The 18,967-nt window shown below is 39.4% G+C and overlaps 2 protein-coding genes across 9 annotated transcripts in view; one reads left to right on the forward strand and one right to left on the reverse strand.

Moving 5' to 3' along the window:
• Positions 1-18,967, reverse strand: part of elk4.S (ELK4, ETS transcription factor S homeolog) — a 301,246-nt gene that overhangs the window by 149,467 nt on the left and 132,812 nt on the right. The window lies entirely within an intron of this gene.
• cdk18.S (cyclin-dependent kinase 18 S homeolog) overlaps positions 1-18,967 on the forward strand; it is a 93,193-nt gene that overhangs the window by 32,486 nt on the left and 41,740 nt on the right. The window lies entirely within an intron of this gene.

Genomic DNA, 18,967 nt, shown 5'->3' on the forward strand with positions numbered 1-18,967 from the left:
TGGGTCAGGTTCTTTAGGGAGATCTTTATGCCAGGCGAACATGTAAGGTAACTTCAGGAGCAGCAGGAAATCAAAAAATGTATTGTATAGATATGATACCGCTTTACATAATCTAGGAGAACGGATACACCGTCTCTCAAAAAATGTTTCTGGGTTATCTTTGCTTTTAACATGGAGCCATTGTGAATGAACAAAATGAAGTATCTGTTGTAACTTAAATCTTTCACCTTGTGGGATGGAAAACTTATCTATAAGCTGTTGCAGAGAAAATGGTCCAGAGGATGAGCATAGCTGACCTACTGCCCAAATGTTTTGTTCAGACCACAACTTAAATTGTGAGTAGGGATGGGCAAATTTTACCCGTTTCGTAAAAAATTCGCCGCCGGCAAATAGTTTTTGACCATCATTTCCGCGGCAAAACAAGGTGAAAAAATTCGCCTATCCCTAATTGTAAGGCTTGGAGACCCAGAACAAAATGTGGATTCCGCAATAGAGGTGCTGCAGGGTTGTGGGGGGAACTCAAATTCAGTTTCTTTTGTACAGTATCCCAGAGTATGTTGAAGGCATCTGCTAGCCTTTTTGGGTCTCTTCCCTAGTGCAGTAGGAGAATATGGCTGAGTGAAAGTAGCTTACAAGGAAACCCAATGTGGGCTATGCACATTCTTCTAGGGAATGCAAAGTTAAGACCTGAGCCAATTGAGATGCTCTATAATAAAGAGAAAGGTTTGGGAGACCCAGGCCGTCCCTATTTTTAGGCTAGTATAGAGTGAGCTAATTAACTCTTGATGCTTTCCATGTCCAAACAAATCTTAAAATCATTGATTCAAATTTATCTAACTGCCCAGCCGGGATTGGGATAGGTAGTGTTCTTAATAAATACAACAATTTTGGTAAAAGTGTCATTTTAACCGAGTTTATACTGCCTACCCTGGATATATGGTGGGAACTCCATCTCTTCAAAAGGCCGGCTAAAGATTTAAACATTGGTGGATCATTAAATTTATATAGGTGGTCATAGGATCGCGTCAGTTTAATTCCCAGTAGGGAAATATAGAAAGTATGCCAAATAAATTCAAAATTGAGTTGGATCAATTTTTCTAACTTATGAGGAAGATTAATGTTCAATGCCTCAAAAAAGTTTATTACTTTTAACCTTCATGGAAGGTAGTATTCTACTATTCTACTTTATGTCTTGCTTTATGTCTGAACTAGTTTATAGAGTTTTAGCAAAGGACCTACAAAACGTATGCAGAGATCATTTAACCTTTATCTGAAAGACTCATTACATTTCTAAGGGCAGTGGCACACGGGCAGATTAGTCACCAGCGATTTTTTTTTTTGCATTTCGGCAACAAGTCGTGCATCTATAGCGAAGCAAAGATTTCATGCGATTTCAGCTCCCAAGCGATTTACTACCCATGATGCCACACACTACTTTTCTCCACCTACAAGATCAATAAGTCGATCTTGAAATGGCATTTTAGTAGAAATGTAGTTTTCTCTACCGTGATTTCCTTGACGTGTTTTCTTTAGCGTGGTTTCATTTGCGTGTTTTTATTATGAATGGTGAATGGATGCCAAGACGCTGAGACAAAACAATTCAAAACCACCACCCAGAAAATGACGTATATCGCGAATGCATGAAATTTGAAACTTACATACAATCGTGGCTACTAATCTCCCACTGTGTTTTACTTTGGTAGATTTCAATATCTGGCAATGTAATTGCTATTTCAGTAAAGTCACTCAGAAAAGGGTCTCTGTGCGTTTTGGAACAACATTCAATTAAAAGTAGCCTTGTATGTTTTGCCGCTGTTGGTTTACATTATTCTCAATTGGAAGACAAAACGAACAATTAGTCGCCAAATCTCTCTTTTAAAAATTGCGGGCGACGAATCTCCCTGTGTGCCACTGCCCTTAGACTACAAGGCTGGAAATACCTTTGACGGATTTATGAATTATGGTATGCCAAGCTGTGAGCATGTGAGACACTGTCCTAGTAAATAAATAATAAATGCTCTAAATACAGTAAATGCCCTAGCTCTCCACATTATAGTATATTATTTTATATAGTTCAGGTAAGGGATCTATTGTCCAAAGCCCATTTCCAAAAAGCTCCAAATTACATAAATGATATTTTCCACAGAGTCGTTTTTAAGCAAACAATATTTTTATTAAATGATTTCCATTTTTTTTGTAATAATAATACAGTACCTTGTGATTGATGATAAGTAAGCTAGTATAAATCAAAGTATAGATCAAAGATAAATCAAAACAATCATATTGGGTTTTTTAATGGTTACACAGGGATACTGGCACCAATACTTACTGAACTATTTAATGCCTTTTTGCAAGGGGGGGAAAAAATACCTGACACCATGTTTGCCTCCTACATAACTGTCCTGCCAAAAGAAGATAAAGACCCCTCACTATGTGGGAATTACAGGCCCATAGCACTTTTGAATAGCGACCTGAAAATCTTCACGAAATTATTAGCCCAAAGACTGACACCATTATTGCCCAGATTGATCTATAGTGACCAGGTGGGCTTTGTGGTTGGCAGGCAAGCAAGGGACAACACACGCAGAGCGATAGATTTAATAGATATTATTCAATCCCATGGGCATCTCCTCTGTCATGTTGAGCTTAGACGCGGAGAAAGCCTTTGACAGGTTGGACTGGACTTACATGACCCAGATGCTTCAGCACATGGGCTTTCAGGGCTCCTTTTTGCAAGCAATCAATCTTCTTTATTCTACTCCCCTAGCTCCAAAGTCATATCTAACCGGAGCAAGATGACTTGCATTCTATATGCGACCATCAGACAGTTCATATGTGTATGGTCCTCGCTGGTGTCTCACTTCAAGTGGTGTAGTAAATTTAGATTGTCCTTGTTTCAGTATTCCTGGTTTCTTAATTCTGACTAAAGATCCAGGCTGAAAGTGTACTTCTCTGGTACCATGTTTTCTGTCAGTGTAAGCCTTGCATTTGGCTTGTTGACGTTTCACAATATTAGCAGTAGATGATTTTGTAGGCACAGTATTTTGTGTAAATTTGATGTCTGCAACATGTAACTTAGTGCGCATCTGTCTGCCATGTAATAATTCAGCTGGAGATGATTGGGTTGTTGCATGGCACATTGCTCTGTAGTTATGTAGAAACTCTGTTGTAAATACTTTCCAAGATTTCCCAGTTAGATTTGCTTTCTGTAGTGCTTCTTTCAGACCTCTGTTGAATCGCTTGATTTCTCAATTTGCTTGTGGGTAATACACTGAAGATTTCCTATACACAATATTCCTCTCTCTCAGAAAGAATTCAAACTCTGATGAGACAAACTGTGGTCCGTTGTTTGATATTAACTCCTTTGGATTACCTTCTCTGCTGAAGACTGTAGACAGAAATGTTATTACTGTAGCTGATTTTATATGAGAAACAAATGCAATTTCAGGCCATTTACTGTAATAGTCTATCAAGGTTATAGCAAATCTACAGTCTGTAAAAGGACCCACAATATCAATAGCAAGTTTTTCCCATGCTGAATCATGAAATGGTACTGGTTTTACATCTGGTCTCAACTTAACTTTGTGTACAAAGTTCTTTGCACAACCCAGTGAAGTGTTGCTTTGTGGTGAAATTTTAGACACTGGCTGTGTGACAGGCACTGGTGGTATAGTAATGAGACCATCAACTAATTGTAGGTTTAATGCAGCAAAGAGATCCCTTCCAAGTATAGCAGTACCCTTATTCACAATGTAAAAGTCACATTTTGCAGGATTTGATTCAAATTGTACAGTCACTGGCAAGCAACCAAGCACAGGGATTCCAGTTTCAGGGCAGTTGCAACAAGGGTATCTTTTGCAAAGTATTTCAAGAAAATATCTTTTGGTAGTATAGAATCAGCTGAACTTGTATCAAGCTTTAGGTTAATGGAGTGTCCCTTTTTAACGGAAGCAGTACTGACACTGACAGTGCATGTAAACTTGTCTGGAATAAATGTACCAGCTTTATGCACACTTAATACTGTAACATTTGTAATAGTGATTTCATGAACATCTTTAGCAGAACTACGGCAGATCTTAGCAAAATGTCCTACTTTTCTGCATTTGCGGCACTGTTAAGATTTTGCAGGACATGTAACATGATTTGCAGTGTGTTGTGTTGAACCACAGCGAAAGCAGTATTTTCTATTTGTATTTGCTGTACGGTTTTGCAGTGTAGGTGAACCCCTTTCCTTAGCACTGTATTTTGCCTGTGACTGTACATTATTAGGCCATAGTGCTGAATTCACAATCTGTACATTCCCAGCAGTTCCCTGACTGAGAGTTTTAGCCTCTGCCACTGCTGTTTCAATTTGGCTAGCAACTGTAATAGCCTTTGCAAGGGTTAAATCCTGCTTTAGGAGCAGTCTCTCTCTCTAATGCGAGGTGAGTTTGTTTTTTCCACTATTTCATCTGTTAGATTCCCAAACTCACAGGTAACAACCAGCTCTCTCAAAGCAGCTACAAATTGTTCTGTGAATTCGCCATTACACTGTCCACGTTGGCGACATTTATATCTATTTATACTCTTGGCATGAAAAAGTTCTTTATAGCAGTAACAGCAGTTTCATAAGTATCATCAGGTAATGGTAATGTATAGAATATACACTGTCCCTCTGCTCCCAGGCAGTGAATAAGTAAAGTACGCTTTCTAGCAGCAGAAATCTCCCCTTGGTCAGCAGCAATAATGTAATTTTCAAACATACGGATCCAAGCAGTAAAAGGTATGGTAGGCTCACCAGGGTTTGGAAGAAAAGGTGCAGGCTGCTGCTGAGGTAGAAGAGCCATTCTTGTCGCCAATTGTTATGTTTGGGTAGCCAAGGATGAGTAGAGTATAACAGTGCTTTATTAGCAGACTTCTGCAGCCATTATACAACAGTAACTTTCACTTTTAAGCTGTCCAGGAATTATGCACAGTATGTCTAAGCACAGTGACATCTACAGGCCATTTGTATAAACACCACAGATTTGAGCTTTGGTTTCAGCTGTTTATGATGGGGTAAATAAATATTTTTGAGTATCATCAGCATACAGATTGAGTGGATGAAATCTCCCAGAGACAGAGTGTACATTTATTTGAGGAATGATTTATAAGTAGTTCAAACATTATTATTATATTAAATATTATTTAAAAAAATTTAATTTACAAAAAAACAAAAGCTATTGTAGAATATAGTATTCTCTGACTTTTAATGGAGCAAAGTGGAGTAAGGGCTAAATATGTTTTACAGCCCAGGCCATGAAGGTCACTGACCCCATCTAAACTCAAATGCTCTGTACAAATTTATTGTTATTGATACTTTTTATTACTGATCTTTCTATTCAGGACTTTTCCTATTCATATGCCAGTCTCTTATTCAAATCAATGTATGGTTGCTAGGGTATTTTGAACCCTAGCGATCAGATTGCTGAAACTGAAAACTGCAGAGCTGTTGAGTAAAAAGCTAAATAACACCACAAAATATGAAAAATGAAAACCAATTGCAAATTGTCTAAGAATATCACTCTCTACATCATACTATAAGTTAACTCAAAGGTGAACAACCCATTTAAAGTGGCCCTGATTGTGGCAGTGTGATTTTATATAGAAGCACTCATACTCCAGCCTGCAGACACGCCCATATGAAAAATCTCACTAGTTTCTCATTATAAAGTTCACACTTGTCACATGCTAATTTCATGTAGTTCCTGATGTCATTGAGCTGACCTAGTAATTCAGAATAGTAGTATATGAAGCAGTCACATTTCCATTGTGAACAGGTCAGATGATAAGGTTGATCTCTTCGTATTGCTCGCAATGAGTTAAACTAGGAAATCTGTCATGGGGTAGTTCTCTTGTAATATTACATAGCTGTTTATCAATGACCTTTAAAAATGTCCTTACAGCAGCAAGATTCAGAAGTTTAAAGTAGCATGGGTGTGGTTAATTCTTAAAATAACTAGTAAAACTGGCCATATACCAGCAAAAACAAACATGTGGCTTCTTACTCATTATGGACACTTACATGCTGGGACCAGTTGGGCTGACCATATGACCTGTGCCAACAATCAGATCATAATAAATCATAGGTCAGGAAAAGCATGCTCCAATGGGCCAACACAGACTCTTGAAACTGACCTAATCGCCATTCTGCGATTTTCATCAGTTTTCATCATTTCTCTCTGTAATAATAAAACAGTACCATGTACCATGTACAAACTAAGATATAATTAATCCTTATTGGAAGCAAAACCAGCCTATTGGGTTTATTTAATGTTTATGTAATTTTCTACTAGACTTAAGGTATGAAGATCCAAATTACAGAAAGATCCATTATCTGGAAAACCCCAGGTCCCACGCATTCTGGATAACAGGTCCCATACCTGTACCAATATTTGCAAGTCTTAAATGTAGTGTTTTTGTTACTCCTTTATAGAGTTGTCTCTGCAACATATTCACAATGAAGACCATTCTATGATCATTATTCCTAAAGTGGGGGATGTAATAAAAGTCGGCTTGTGCGAACAAATTTTTCTTTGAGCGAATTTAATATAGCTTTTGCAAACCTGGAAACTGTTTAGTGACCTCTTCTGACAGTGGAAGAAATTAATTCAGTCCAGTACTCCAGTCAATATCTAGATAATTTAAGTCATTTGTAATGAAAACTACCTACTGTAGTTGTAAAGCCTCTTCCATTTGAAATAGTAGATGGCTTTATTCTCCTCACTTATATTGAGCAGTTTATATGATATGACAGCCCTGACAAAATCTCTACCCAAAGGTACTCTACACCGATCTCAGTGATGTTCCTGGTAATTTATGGCTTTAATTCTGGATTTATGTAAAGACAAACTCCTCTGCTCTTTTTAATTTCTCTGTCCTTCCTAAAAAGGGTATAACCACTGCCCAGTCACATGTCTCCTCCCACCAAATCTCAATGATACCAATTATATGATAATTATCAGAGCATGCAATTAACTCCAGCTCTCCGTTTTACCTGACTAGCACTGTGCTTTGCAGCAGACAGTGGAGGTTACTACTTTTCCCTCTGATATTTACATTATGCAATGAAGATCTAAGATTAATGACATCCAACAATGAATGGTTGTTATGTTTGCTGTTTCATTTATTTATACAGTGGAGAAAAGACAAGATTTATAATTATACAGTATTAAATGCCCATAGATAAAGCATAATTTTTTACAGTGACTTTCTTTTTACAAGGAAATTCATTTTTGTTTCAGCTTAACTACTGTTTAAATTAAAAGGAAATGTACTCTTTACTTGGGGGTGCCAAAAATTAGGCACCCCAAGTGATTGTATATACTTACCTCAAATGCTGGGCCGATGCTCCAATCAGCAGAAAACTGCCCCGGCCCGGGGTTATTCATCGAGCACCACAGAGCGATTGGATTCCTGCTTCTTCTTTCTTCCCTGCGAGTGCGCATGCACAGTAGCGTGAAAAGGCAGTGCAGATTTCTGCTGATAGGAGCACCGGTCCAGGGTGTCAGGTAAGTAAATATATTCACTTGGGGGTGCCTACCTTTTGGCACCCCCAATTAAATATGCCTTTCCTTCTCTTTTAATCACTTTGATTTAGGGTAGAACTTCATGGTCGATTTCCACGCGTTTTCAGCGGATCCGACTCGCTGCGCCATAACGCAGGCGTCAAATCGGATGCGACTGAAAATAAGGTAAACAAAAGCAATGTTGGATGGTGTCGCAGCGTTCATGCGACACGACTGTTGGATGCAGACCCAGCATCTGTATCCTACAGTCGTGTCGGATGAACACTGCGACACCATCCGACATTTGTATTTCTTACCTTATTTTCCATTGCATCCGACTTGACGCCTGCGTTTTGGCGCAGCGCGTGGGATTTGCCGAAAACGTGTTGAAATCACCCATGTAGTTCTACCCTTAGGGTTCTGTACAGTGGCGTAACTAGGGAGGAAGCAGACCCCGCAGCTGCGGGGGGGCCCGGGAGGAGAGGGGGCCCGGCCGAAATTGATGTCCTCCTGACCTCCTGGCTCTTGGCTGATGAATGCAGCCAGGCCAGCATCGCATCGATCTGTCTGTGTCCGTCAGACTCAGACGTGACTGTGACATGATGACATATTCCGTCGGATCCGTCCCCAGTCCTCCCCACTGCCACTGGCCGGGCCCTACCTCCTCCAGGCATACTCCATACTGTGTTCTTCCTTCCGGCTTCCGCCCTCCCTGCTCCGTACTCCGCCGCTAAGCCGCATGTTACTTCCGCCCTCTCTCTGCTCGTCTGACGTCTGCGTCTAGCCAGGCCCTCCCTCTTCCTCTGTGTAATCGCGTGTGCCGTGTGGGCGCAGTGCGCACGTTGGGAGTCGGACGGTGCAGGTGAGGCAGGGAGAGGCCCGCCTGGCTGCCTGTGTGTGTAGTGACTCACTGTCTGTCTGCAGAGTCGACCTAAAATCAATGTGTGGGAACTGGGAAAGGAATACGAATGATGCTGCAGGGACAGGGGGGTCAAACGTTTTGAGGGGATTTGAAAGTGTGAAAACTACAGATGGGGGACAGGAGGAGAGAATTGGGGAATGGAAAATTGTAAAAAAAAAAAAATGTAAATAAATCATAAGGAAAGAACTAAGAAGAGACCAGATAGAACACAAAAGGGGAGCAGTATAAAAAGTGCTATAAGATATTTTAACAGAAAAGGAACTGAGATTAAACAGGTAAAGGGGTTTTATAGAAAGGGAGAGAAAATCATTATTATCATTAATAACTGTTTTCCTATTAATAAAATTGGGATCATATCACTGGCCTTCATATATATTTATCTTTATTCCCTATTAATAACAAGTCCAGGATAAGTTGGGGGGCCCATAATTTTTCTTTTGCAGGGGGGCCCTGTTACTTCTAGTTACGCCACTGGTTCTGTAACTGTTGGCTATGTCACACAAGAATCAACTATTAGTGGCAAAACAAGCAAATTGTTTTGAATATAAATGTTTTGAAATATCATCTTTATACAGATTCTTAGAGGAGATGTCTACATCAAGTTGTTTTTAAGGTAAACCAGCTCTTTACGTGGATTTCAGCATGTTGCTGTTTTTTCTGTGGGGAAATACCAAAAAGAGAAGGAAAGCTACAGAAGCTGTTTATTGCCAATAGATTAGCCACAATAATGCAAGCTAGAACGCTATATTTATTCTGCAGAATGCTTTACAATACCCAAGTAAACAGCTCTAGAACTCTCTCTGTTTGTTTAGGATAGCAGCTGCCATATTAGCTTGGTGTGACATAAATTCCTACCGGAGTCTCCCTGCTTACTTATAGCTCTGGGCTCAGATTACAGCAGGGAGGGGAGGAGGGAGGAAAAGGAAGGGAGCAGGGAGAAAAAGGGAGGGGGAGAGGAAGAGAGGAAACGAGGAGCAAACTGAGCATGCTCAACCTTGCGCTGGACGTTTATGCTGAAACCAGGAAGTCTGATACAGAAGCCCATGTATACACACTAGAATGAAAGAAATGCTGTGTTTCCTTTGACAGAGGACTCAGAGCAGCATTACTTTGAGGGCTTACGTGTGTATTTATATAGACCTTTCTGATAAAGCTTACTTCATTTTAGCCTTTCCTTCTCATTTAATGCCTGTATACCTGACATAGAAAATTGCAGTAGGGCCTTTTACATAAAAGCAGGAGAGTAGTAGTTTGTCTTTAGAAGAGAATGCCAGAAGTCAGGTGATTAGGAGATATGGAGGGTGCATAAAATCACATTGCTTGTATAGATTCCATATTTATACTGTATATCAAAAGGTGCCATTTTAAATGACTGGTCAATTAAACATTTGAAACAAGATTTCATTTTGATTTACTTGTCTTGCCTAGTCAGCATATAGAAACATCTGTAATTGAAGTTTGTTGATAAAGCTAATAGAATGTTCCATGATTACATCTGTGGACATTTTTTTCTCTAATAGACTCCCTCAAAAAATAGGCAGGCGTTTACCTATTGATTGATTCCATTGCTGATTACTTGTAGGGGGCAATGTTTTCTCTTTTGTGCCATCTTTTAAAACCGTGTGCTCACTAGTGTGTGCATATAAGAGTAAGTACAATGTGTTTTACACACATTCTTTGTGTGTACAACAATTTATAGTGTGTGGTGTGCACATGTAGGAGCCCACAGCTTAGAAGTAACAGTGATAGGTGTGAGCTGCTGCCTGGTTTATACTAAGAACAACACTGTATTTTCCATATTGGCTCATATAAGCCTGTGCCTAGGGCAGCTGTTTTATGAAGTCTTGTATCAGACATCAGTGACAGATATGAGTGGGGGTAAGACAGAGGAATATTACGTACCTGGCTGATCATCTTTGCTATTAGTGCGGGTATGTATTAAATGTCAGGTGGAACTTAGCTCCTTGTCCATTGCTTTAGTCGCATTAAACACATATCCATATCTGTAGCTGTGTTTCCTGGCAGGCTTAGTGGGATTACGTGATGGATGTGTGTCTTTTTTCATTCAAACTTACTATGTTACAGATCCTGCAATCATCCATGAGCTCAGGTACTATCTGCTTTTCTTGGAACACAATAAATAACGTTTCAAAGCATCATAACATGCTCTTCCTTTGTACTAAAATTTTACCAGTGCAGTAACCCAAAGTAAGCAGACATATATTTGCTTTAGTTGTCTAACTGTGGCCATGCATGGGCAGATTTTGTCTGTGCTCTGTGAACGATCTTATCGACTTATCGATCATTTGAATTAACGATTCACCCATCTATGGTAGACCGTATGTCAGGAGACTTTGGTTGTATCTTTGTAGTGTTGGCTGCAAGATCTCACATATATTAACCAATGGCTGTCTGTCCCTTTGTTTACGTTTGCAAAAGGCATGCACAGCTAAAGATAGTTTAACGATGATTGTCTGACTGTACCAAACATTGAACAATTTCATTGTTTTGCAACGATTGTGCTAAAATTGGTCAATTGGTTTTAAATGAAGAAATCTGCCCATGTATGGGCACCTTAACATGGAATTGAATGATTTGGCTAAAAGCTGATTGGGTAATATGGATAACTCCACTAATGCAGAATTGTCCAGTGTTAGTTAATGTGCCTGATTTCTTCACAATAGCTTCTTTCTGCAACCCACTTCTCTCTGTCTGAGCATTTATCTGCAACTCTGGACACCAAAGATAAAGAAATAACTGATGTAACCTATAGACACAGGGTCAGACATCTAGTAGGAACACTACTCAAATGAAAATATCCAAGAACATAGAAGAATAAATCTTGCCATCATTAATGCTCCAGCTGGAAGATTACTCTGCCAGACTCCAATTAGCACAAGTGAGAAACATTGGCTTATTAATGCTGCATGACACCTCATGCTTTCATTTGTGTAAGCTTTGTTATGAATAAAGTCAATCCTTGTTGCTCACTTGCTTAGCCTACATTCATCATAAATATGAAAATACTAACCTATTCCAAGAGGTTACGCAGCATTTCAGCAAAGACTTCATCTCATATCCCGCAGAGCCTCATGATGTGAGCTTCACAGGTAATATGACAAACATCATTCGCTGTCATGTATGGCAACTTAAACCCCAGGGGAGTGACTGAATTCCTGTCTAGGTGTGCTCTTCTGCCTATAACAATCACCTTTGGCTTTGGGCCTGGACCTCAACTACTTGGGTAATGCCAGGACTTACTGCACGAGAATCCAGAAACTCCCACAGGGGATAATGACTGAGCCAGAATTGACTGCAGAAAAAGCCTAAACTGGGGTCACTTCTTGAGTTGTGTTTTTTTTTGCATATATATTTTTCACCTATTACTAATAGGTAAATGCTACATCAATACCCATTAATACTACATAGGCAAGGTTTACTTAATGGAGTACTATCCCCTAAGGCTAGGGCCACACGGCGTGATTTTGCCGCGATTCTGCGCTGGGCGAGTTGCGAGTCGCTGCGGTTTTTAAGCCGAAATAGCTTTGTTAACTTTGGCGCTGGCGTCAATGCAAATCGCGGCGAAATCGCTGCGCTAATTCACACGCGGCGATTCGTTTTCTATTGTCGCCCGAAGTTGCCTCGCTGGGCGTTTCCGGGCGACAGTAGAAAAAGAATCGCCGCGTGTGAATTAGCGCAGCGATTTTGCCGCGATTTGCATTGACGCCAGCGCCAAAGTTAACAAAGCTATTTCGGCTTAAAAACCGCAGCGACTCGCAACTCGCAACTCGCCCAGCGCAGAATCGCGGCGAAATCGCGCCGTGTGGCCTTAGCCTAAAAATGAATATGGCTAAAATGCCATATTTTATATATTGAACTTATGCACCAGTTTCAGCTTTCTTAATCGCAGCAATGATCTAGGACTTCAAACTTGTCACAGGGGGTCAACATCTTGGAAAGTACCTGTGATACTCACTTACTCGGTGGGCTCTGAGCAGCTGTTGAGAAGCTAAGCTTAGGGGTAGTTGCAAATTATCAAGCAGAAAATGAGGTTGGCTGTAATATACGCACGAACAGAAGGACGGCACTCCGGTAAAAAACAGGTCTTTATTGCTGGGTACTGTGAAGATACATAGGCCCAGAAATAAAGACCTGTTTTTTACCGGAGTGCCCTCCTTCTTTTCGTGCATTTACTGTTGGCAGTGGGGACACTGCGGACTGAGCACCCAGCACCTACATGGGAGCAGCTAAGTGGTGGTGAGTTGAAGCGGTAATATTAGCTGATGCTACAGGGCTGATTATTAAATTCTGATGCTAGTTGCACTGGTTTCTGTGCTGCCATGTGATAATTATCTGTATTAATTAGTAATCAGCTTTATATTGTGACATTTATATTCTATGTGTACTGTATATTTTGAGTCGGTCCCTGAGCTCAGTAAGTGACAGTAGCACAGAGCATGTGCAGTGAATCAGCAGAAAATAAGATGGGGAGCTACTGGGGCATCTCTGGAGACACAGATCTTTAATGCTAAAGGGCTGTGGTTGCCTTGGGCTGGTACAGAAGGCAAAAACATAATGTACAACATCTCTCGCCTGCGTCTTTTATTTAGTTTAAATGGAGCATTGATCTCCCCAAAAAAATCAAAAGCAGTTAATTTCAGGACGATCGTTGCTCTCCTCTATGTATCTGCATGCAAAAGAAGCTGTACTCTTCAATACAGATAAACAGAACTGCAGAAAAAATGCTTTTCTGCCACTGTTATAAAGACTATCAGTTTGGTCTATTGGAATAACAGTAGGTAGAGGGGTAAGATGTATGGCTGACATTCCAGCATGATTTCAGCTTTGCAGTTTTTCTTTTAATGTAGGATTTAGCAACAAGGATGGCAGTACCAACAGCTGCTAGGGTGTTTAAAATAAATCAGGTAAAAAACCAGTGGGGACTTAGATAAACTCATGTGTTAATTTGTGATTTATAACAATGTAATAATAGCATGTTATTACAGGGACATTATAGGTATGACCACTTCAGAATAAAGAACTGAATTTTTAATGACTTATTTGCAGTGAAAAGGAGCTTTTGAGGTTATCACAAAGGTCCAAAAGGTCACTAAAATTGTGTTTTCTGTGGAGCCTCTCAATTTATTTGAGAGAACTGTGGCTAACAGAAAAATGCATGAGGTGTAACATGTTATCCAATAACTTTCGCCCCAGGCTAAGCTATTAAACCACTGTACGTACGTTATTGTATGCAATGGAAATTGGCACATTGTTGGTTGGCTTATCTGTCTTCAATAAAGAGATACATATACAGCTATTTTTGATGTCTCTCTCCAATTAAAAGGCAAAAGAAGTTAAGGGCATGAGTTAGGAGAGTGAGAGGTAGTGGGGATAACATTTTCACATTTGTTATTATTCTTTTTTATTTGGCACTGTACAACTCAAGTAACAGCTTTGTTTTGAATCACTGTATCACTGTATAGATGATCATGGAATGTGAATTTTATTAAGACAAATATACCAGGAAGAACAAATATACAGCTGAGGAAAATTATCCGAAAATAAAATTTTATACTTGTCTACAAACATTTTCATACATACTGTAAAATAATTGAATTAAACAGCAGTCATTTCTTTTCTGCTTGCTAAGAGGGCCATCTAGGGAAACATTTCTCTTGTGTAATTCAGGGCTTAAATGAGATGAGAATGAAACACTGCAATGCAAATGATACCAGCCAAATGTGTTACTTAAAAGGGATCTCCACCAAATCAATTCTAAACAACTTTCTAATAAATATTAATTATACAAATTCACATTTCATGTTATTTGCAAATGTGTTTGTATTAGTGAAAGCAGTACATGTCTGGTTGTTTATACTGAATATCCAGCACTAATGGATATGAATTCTGATCTGAACTGATTTCTTCTGAAGGTCAAAACACAAAGGGATAACAAAAATCTTTCAAATGCATTTACATGTAATTTAATTTTTTAATGAATGTATACTGGAAATGTTTTCTTTTATTATACAAATTAATTTGAGTGGAGACTGCCTTTTATTAATAAGATAGTCATATGTAACTAAACTAGGCCATTTTATAAAAAAAAACAATAAAGGAAAATGATCTTTTAAAAATGCAGTAGTTGGAGTAAATTTGGATATGGCCCTTGTTTTTTATTTGCTATGGTATGATATGATATTTCTTTCTGTATGTTTCCATACTTTCCAAGCCCACTTCCAAATGGAGGCTGTGGAAGTGAAACCCTTTGCGTATTAAAACATAGCATAGTATTATAACATTGTTTCCCTAAACTTGATTAATATTATCCATGCCATTCTAGTCATTTTTTTTGTATTTAAATGTTTTTATTGTTTTTCATATTAAACTAGCAGGATTTCAAACCAAAGATCAAAGAACAAAGCTATACAATGAGGCACACCTATACAACTTGTTGTGGCTAAATACACAGAAAGAAAAATAAAGTATATTATATTATATATTATTATTAGTTTTTAATTTGTGATCCATTCTAGTTCTTCTGCAAATGGCCATATGCATTTCTAAAAGTCTGTGTATTTCTTTTTTATAGCATTGCACTGTTCCCCCATCCCCCGCCCACAGAGCAGCTGTTTCTAGAATAGATAAGAAAAGAAGTAGCTGGCGGAAACACATATAGACCAGAACACCCTGTTAAAATAGTTTTTATCCAACAAATTATGCTGTGTCCATTTCACTCAATGCTCGTTCTGCCTTAGAGTAAATTTGGTATGTTTTGTCACGCAACTAAAAGAGGTGGTTCACCTTAAAGTTAACTTAGTATGTTATAGAATGGCCAATTCTAAGCAACTTTTCAATTGATCTTCATTATTTATTTATTTTTACAGTTTTTAAATTACTTGCCTTCATCTTCTGACTCTTTCCAGCTCACCCCATCTAAAAAATAATGCTCTCTAAGCCTACAAATGTATTGTTATTGCTACTTTTTATTTCTCATCTTTCTATTCAAACCCTCTCCTATTCCATATTTTGGACAGTAGCAAACAGATTGCTGACATTGAAATTGGAGAGCTGCTGAATAAAAAGCTAAATAACACAAAACCACACATAATAAAAAATGAAAACCAATTGCAAATTGTCTCAGAATATCAATCTTTACATCATACGAAAAGTGAACTCAAAAGTGAACAGCCCCTTAGATCTTGAGCTTCTGGGGTGCTTACTCCCCTGAAAATACAGGTTTCAACCCAGTTTCAACCAGATGGGACCAAGTGCTTCCGTAAATATTGCCCTATGATAAATATTACAAATTCAAAAACCAAATGTAACTGTACAGGTATGAAGTGCACAAAAGAGAGCAAACTGCCATGTGTTATCAACTTTGTACCATGCCCTATGCTGGACGTTTTGCTCCAGAATGGAAAGTGTCTGTTAGCACTGTAATCATGTATTATGATTACAGTGCTGGTGAATGTAGGGGTGAGCTGGGAGCTGTATGTGGGTGCTCATAGTTTGGGAGTGCTAATGGGTATTTTCCTTAACCTGTCTATACATATGTTGTAGTTATCTTCTGTAAAGGCACTAGGTGCACATTGTGGCATCATATAAATGAACCCCAAAGACTGACAGATAATACATAAATTATAATAAATAATTTAGTACTTAGAAACCCCTTGAAAACATTTGGCACAGCTGATACATTATATGTTATTCAGGAGAGCTTAAAGGCTGCCTGTCTGAATTCTCCAGGTGTTTCTCAGTGACTGGCTTTTTTGCTTATGTCACTGTTAATTGGATTGTTATGTGCCTTCCTGGACCTAATCATTTACTTAATATGCACTATCTTTAAAGATTTTATCATTATTTTCTCATTTCCATATTGCAATGATATTTCAGTTTCAGGCTTCTTGCTCCTGTAAGAGGTTTTCGTTCTCTTACTCTTCCTTTCATTACACGGTTTGCAGAGGTCACAGAGGAAGACACTGGCAAATCCCGCTTCAGATAAATTGGTTATAGCTATGAGCAGCGGGAGTGAGAACTGAGAGACACATCCTTAATTAAAGAGGGATCTCAAAGGGAGCAGAGATAACGTGCGTGGGCGATGGGATAACACAGGGAGATGGAGAATCAAACACAGGGGAAACGCTCATTATATGCAGGACTTTTAGAGTTGGAGTTTCCAGAATGTTTTTTCTTTGATCATCGATTCATTGTAATCCATTTAACTACTTCATACATATTCTTCCTATTTTTTTTACAATGTCAGTATTGCTTGCTTCCCATACTAGTTCCCTTGCTTTTCTATGACCCCTTATAAAGGCATACTATCATGGGAAAACATGTTTGTTTTTTTTAACACAATGAATAAGTTAATAGTGCTCTTCCAACATAATCTTGCACTGAAATCAATTTTTCAAAAGAGCAAAGAGATTTTTTTCTATATTTAATTTTGACATGTTCTTAGTTTCCGAGGTGACTCCAGCCACGTGACCTGTGCTGTAATAAACTTCAGTCACTCTTTACTGCTGCACTACAAGTTAGAATGATATCACCCCTCCCTCCTCCCCCAGCATCCTCCTTCCACCCACCAACAGAAGAATGGGAAGGTAACCACATAACAGTTCTATGACATCTGCATAGCCAAACATGCTCCTGTATAGCAGTGAACAGCCCCCCCCCCCCCCACAAAAAAATCTTCAGAGGGACCTGGGCACACAGCAGCCCTCCCACCACCAGTTGATCAAACTAGAGTGAAAGAAAGTAGCTGTGGAGAATGGATTTCTTAGAACTATAGAAGAAACAAACTTTGCTGCTCAGGTCTTCCTGTTCCTTGGGCACGACTGTACAGTCTATGACATCTATAGTGATATATGCACGTGATACAGGAGCGAAGGACAAGAAGCGTAGTTAAGGGATGGGCTGGGTCAATAGCAAGGATCAGACAATACGGTACCAAATCAGGAACAGAAGATTAGTCGAGGCCAGGTTCAGGACAGGCAGTGAAACATCAGAGTCAGATCAGGCAGAGAGTCGAACACAGATATCAATAAAAATAATCGCACCCAGGAACTAGTAAATAGAACCTATATTGGGCAATTATTCAGTGCAGGGCAGGGGTCTTTAAAGGCAGCCTAATGGCTTACACTGATCACATGGGACCGGATTGATAACAGATGAACCAAGCTATGCTTATTTGCAATTACAGGTATAGCAATGGGAGTGAACCAGGGCCTGAGCTGTCTGCTCAGTTAGAGCAACGGCAGCTGAGACAGCCCAGAAACACCAGGGCAAATTCACTAAACGCCGAAGCGCCTAACGCTAGCGTGAATACGCCAGCGTAGCGCATTTTCGTTAATTCGCCGATTCACTAACGGACGCTGGCGTAAATTCGCTAGTGTTACTTCGCACCCTTACGCCTGTACGGACATAACTACGGAAATTCACTAACGTGCGAATTATTCAGAACGCTACCTTTTACGCCAGACTTCCTTTGCCACCTCAGACCAGGCGAAGTGCAATAGAGTAGATAGGGATTGCTTCAAAAAAAGTTAAACATTTTTCTAAGTCCCAAAAAACGCTAGCATTTTTTTATTTTTTATGGGTGATAGGCTGCAAAAGATCGAACATTTTTTTGGGGCTACCCTCCTTCCCCCCTACATTTCCTAACTCATGGCAACTTAACTATATAGTGGGCACATGTGTAGGGCAAAATAAAAATTTTATTTGCTATTTTGAAGGTTTCCCAGGCTTGTGTAGTGCTGCTACATATACCTTCATTGTAACTTGAATTTGGCGCGTATGCAAATTAACTATCGATAGCGTAACTTTGCTTTGCTTGGCGAATTAACGCTAGCGCAACTTCGCAACCTTACGCTTCCCCTGAGCGCAACTTCGGTTTTTAGTCAATTTGCCTATCGCTTCGAAAATACGCCTGGCGAAATGCGGCGAAGCAGACGCTGGCGCAACAACGAATCTTAGTGAATGTCCCACCAGGTCCCTGGTTCAACTCCAGGCAGGATGTTACAACTTACCTCCAGAAATGCATCAATTTTCTCCACAACCAGACATCCCTGGTGTTGCCTTTGGCAGGCAATTGTGTAATACAGGATTGTGGTACTGTAATGCATGTAAAACAAACTTTAATTCAATCTTCTGGTTACCTGGGAGCAAGGAGAAAATGGTAGACATGTCTATTACTGCCTGACAAATTATTTTAGCTTTTTCTTGTCATTTAAAGCTTTGAATTTGAACTACAGGGAGATTCTTCTAGAAAATCCCAGGCATTTTCTGTCTGGATTATAGCTCCCATATCTTATAAATACTCGTGGCATGCTGGGAAAGAAAGCTGCTTTGTCCAATAGGAATCATACTTTGCCGACCATTGTTAAATATTCACTTTGGTATCTTCCTCTTTATTCTGTTTCTAGTATTGTTTCAACAATACCTGTCTTATTCTGTGTTAGTCTTTTCTGCATGGCCAATCCTTGCAAAGAACCAGTGACAAGACATATTTCAAGTT

This window comes from Xenopus laevis, chromosome 2S, assembly GCF_017654675.1.
Source record: "Xenopus laevis strain J_2021 chromosome 2S, Xenopus_laevis_v10.1, whole genome shotgun sequence".
Classification (NCBI taxonomy): domain Eukaryota; kingdom Metazoa; phylum Chordata; class Amphibia; order Anura; family Pipidae; genus Xenopus; species Xenopus laevis.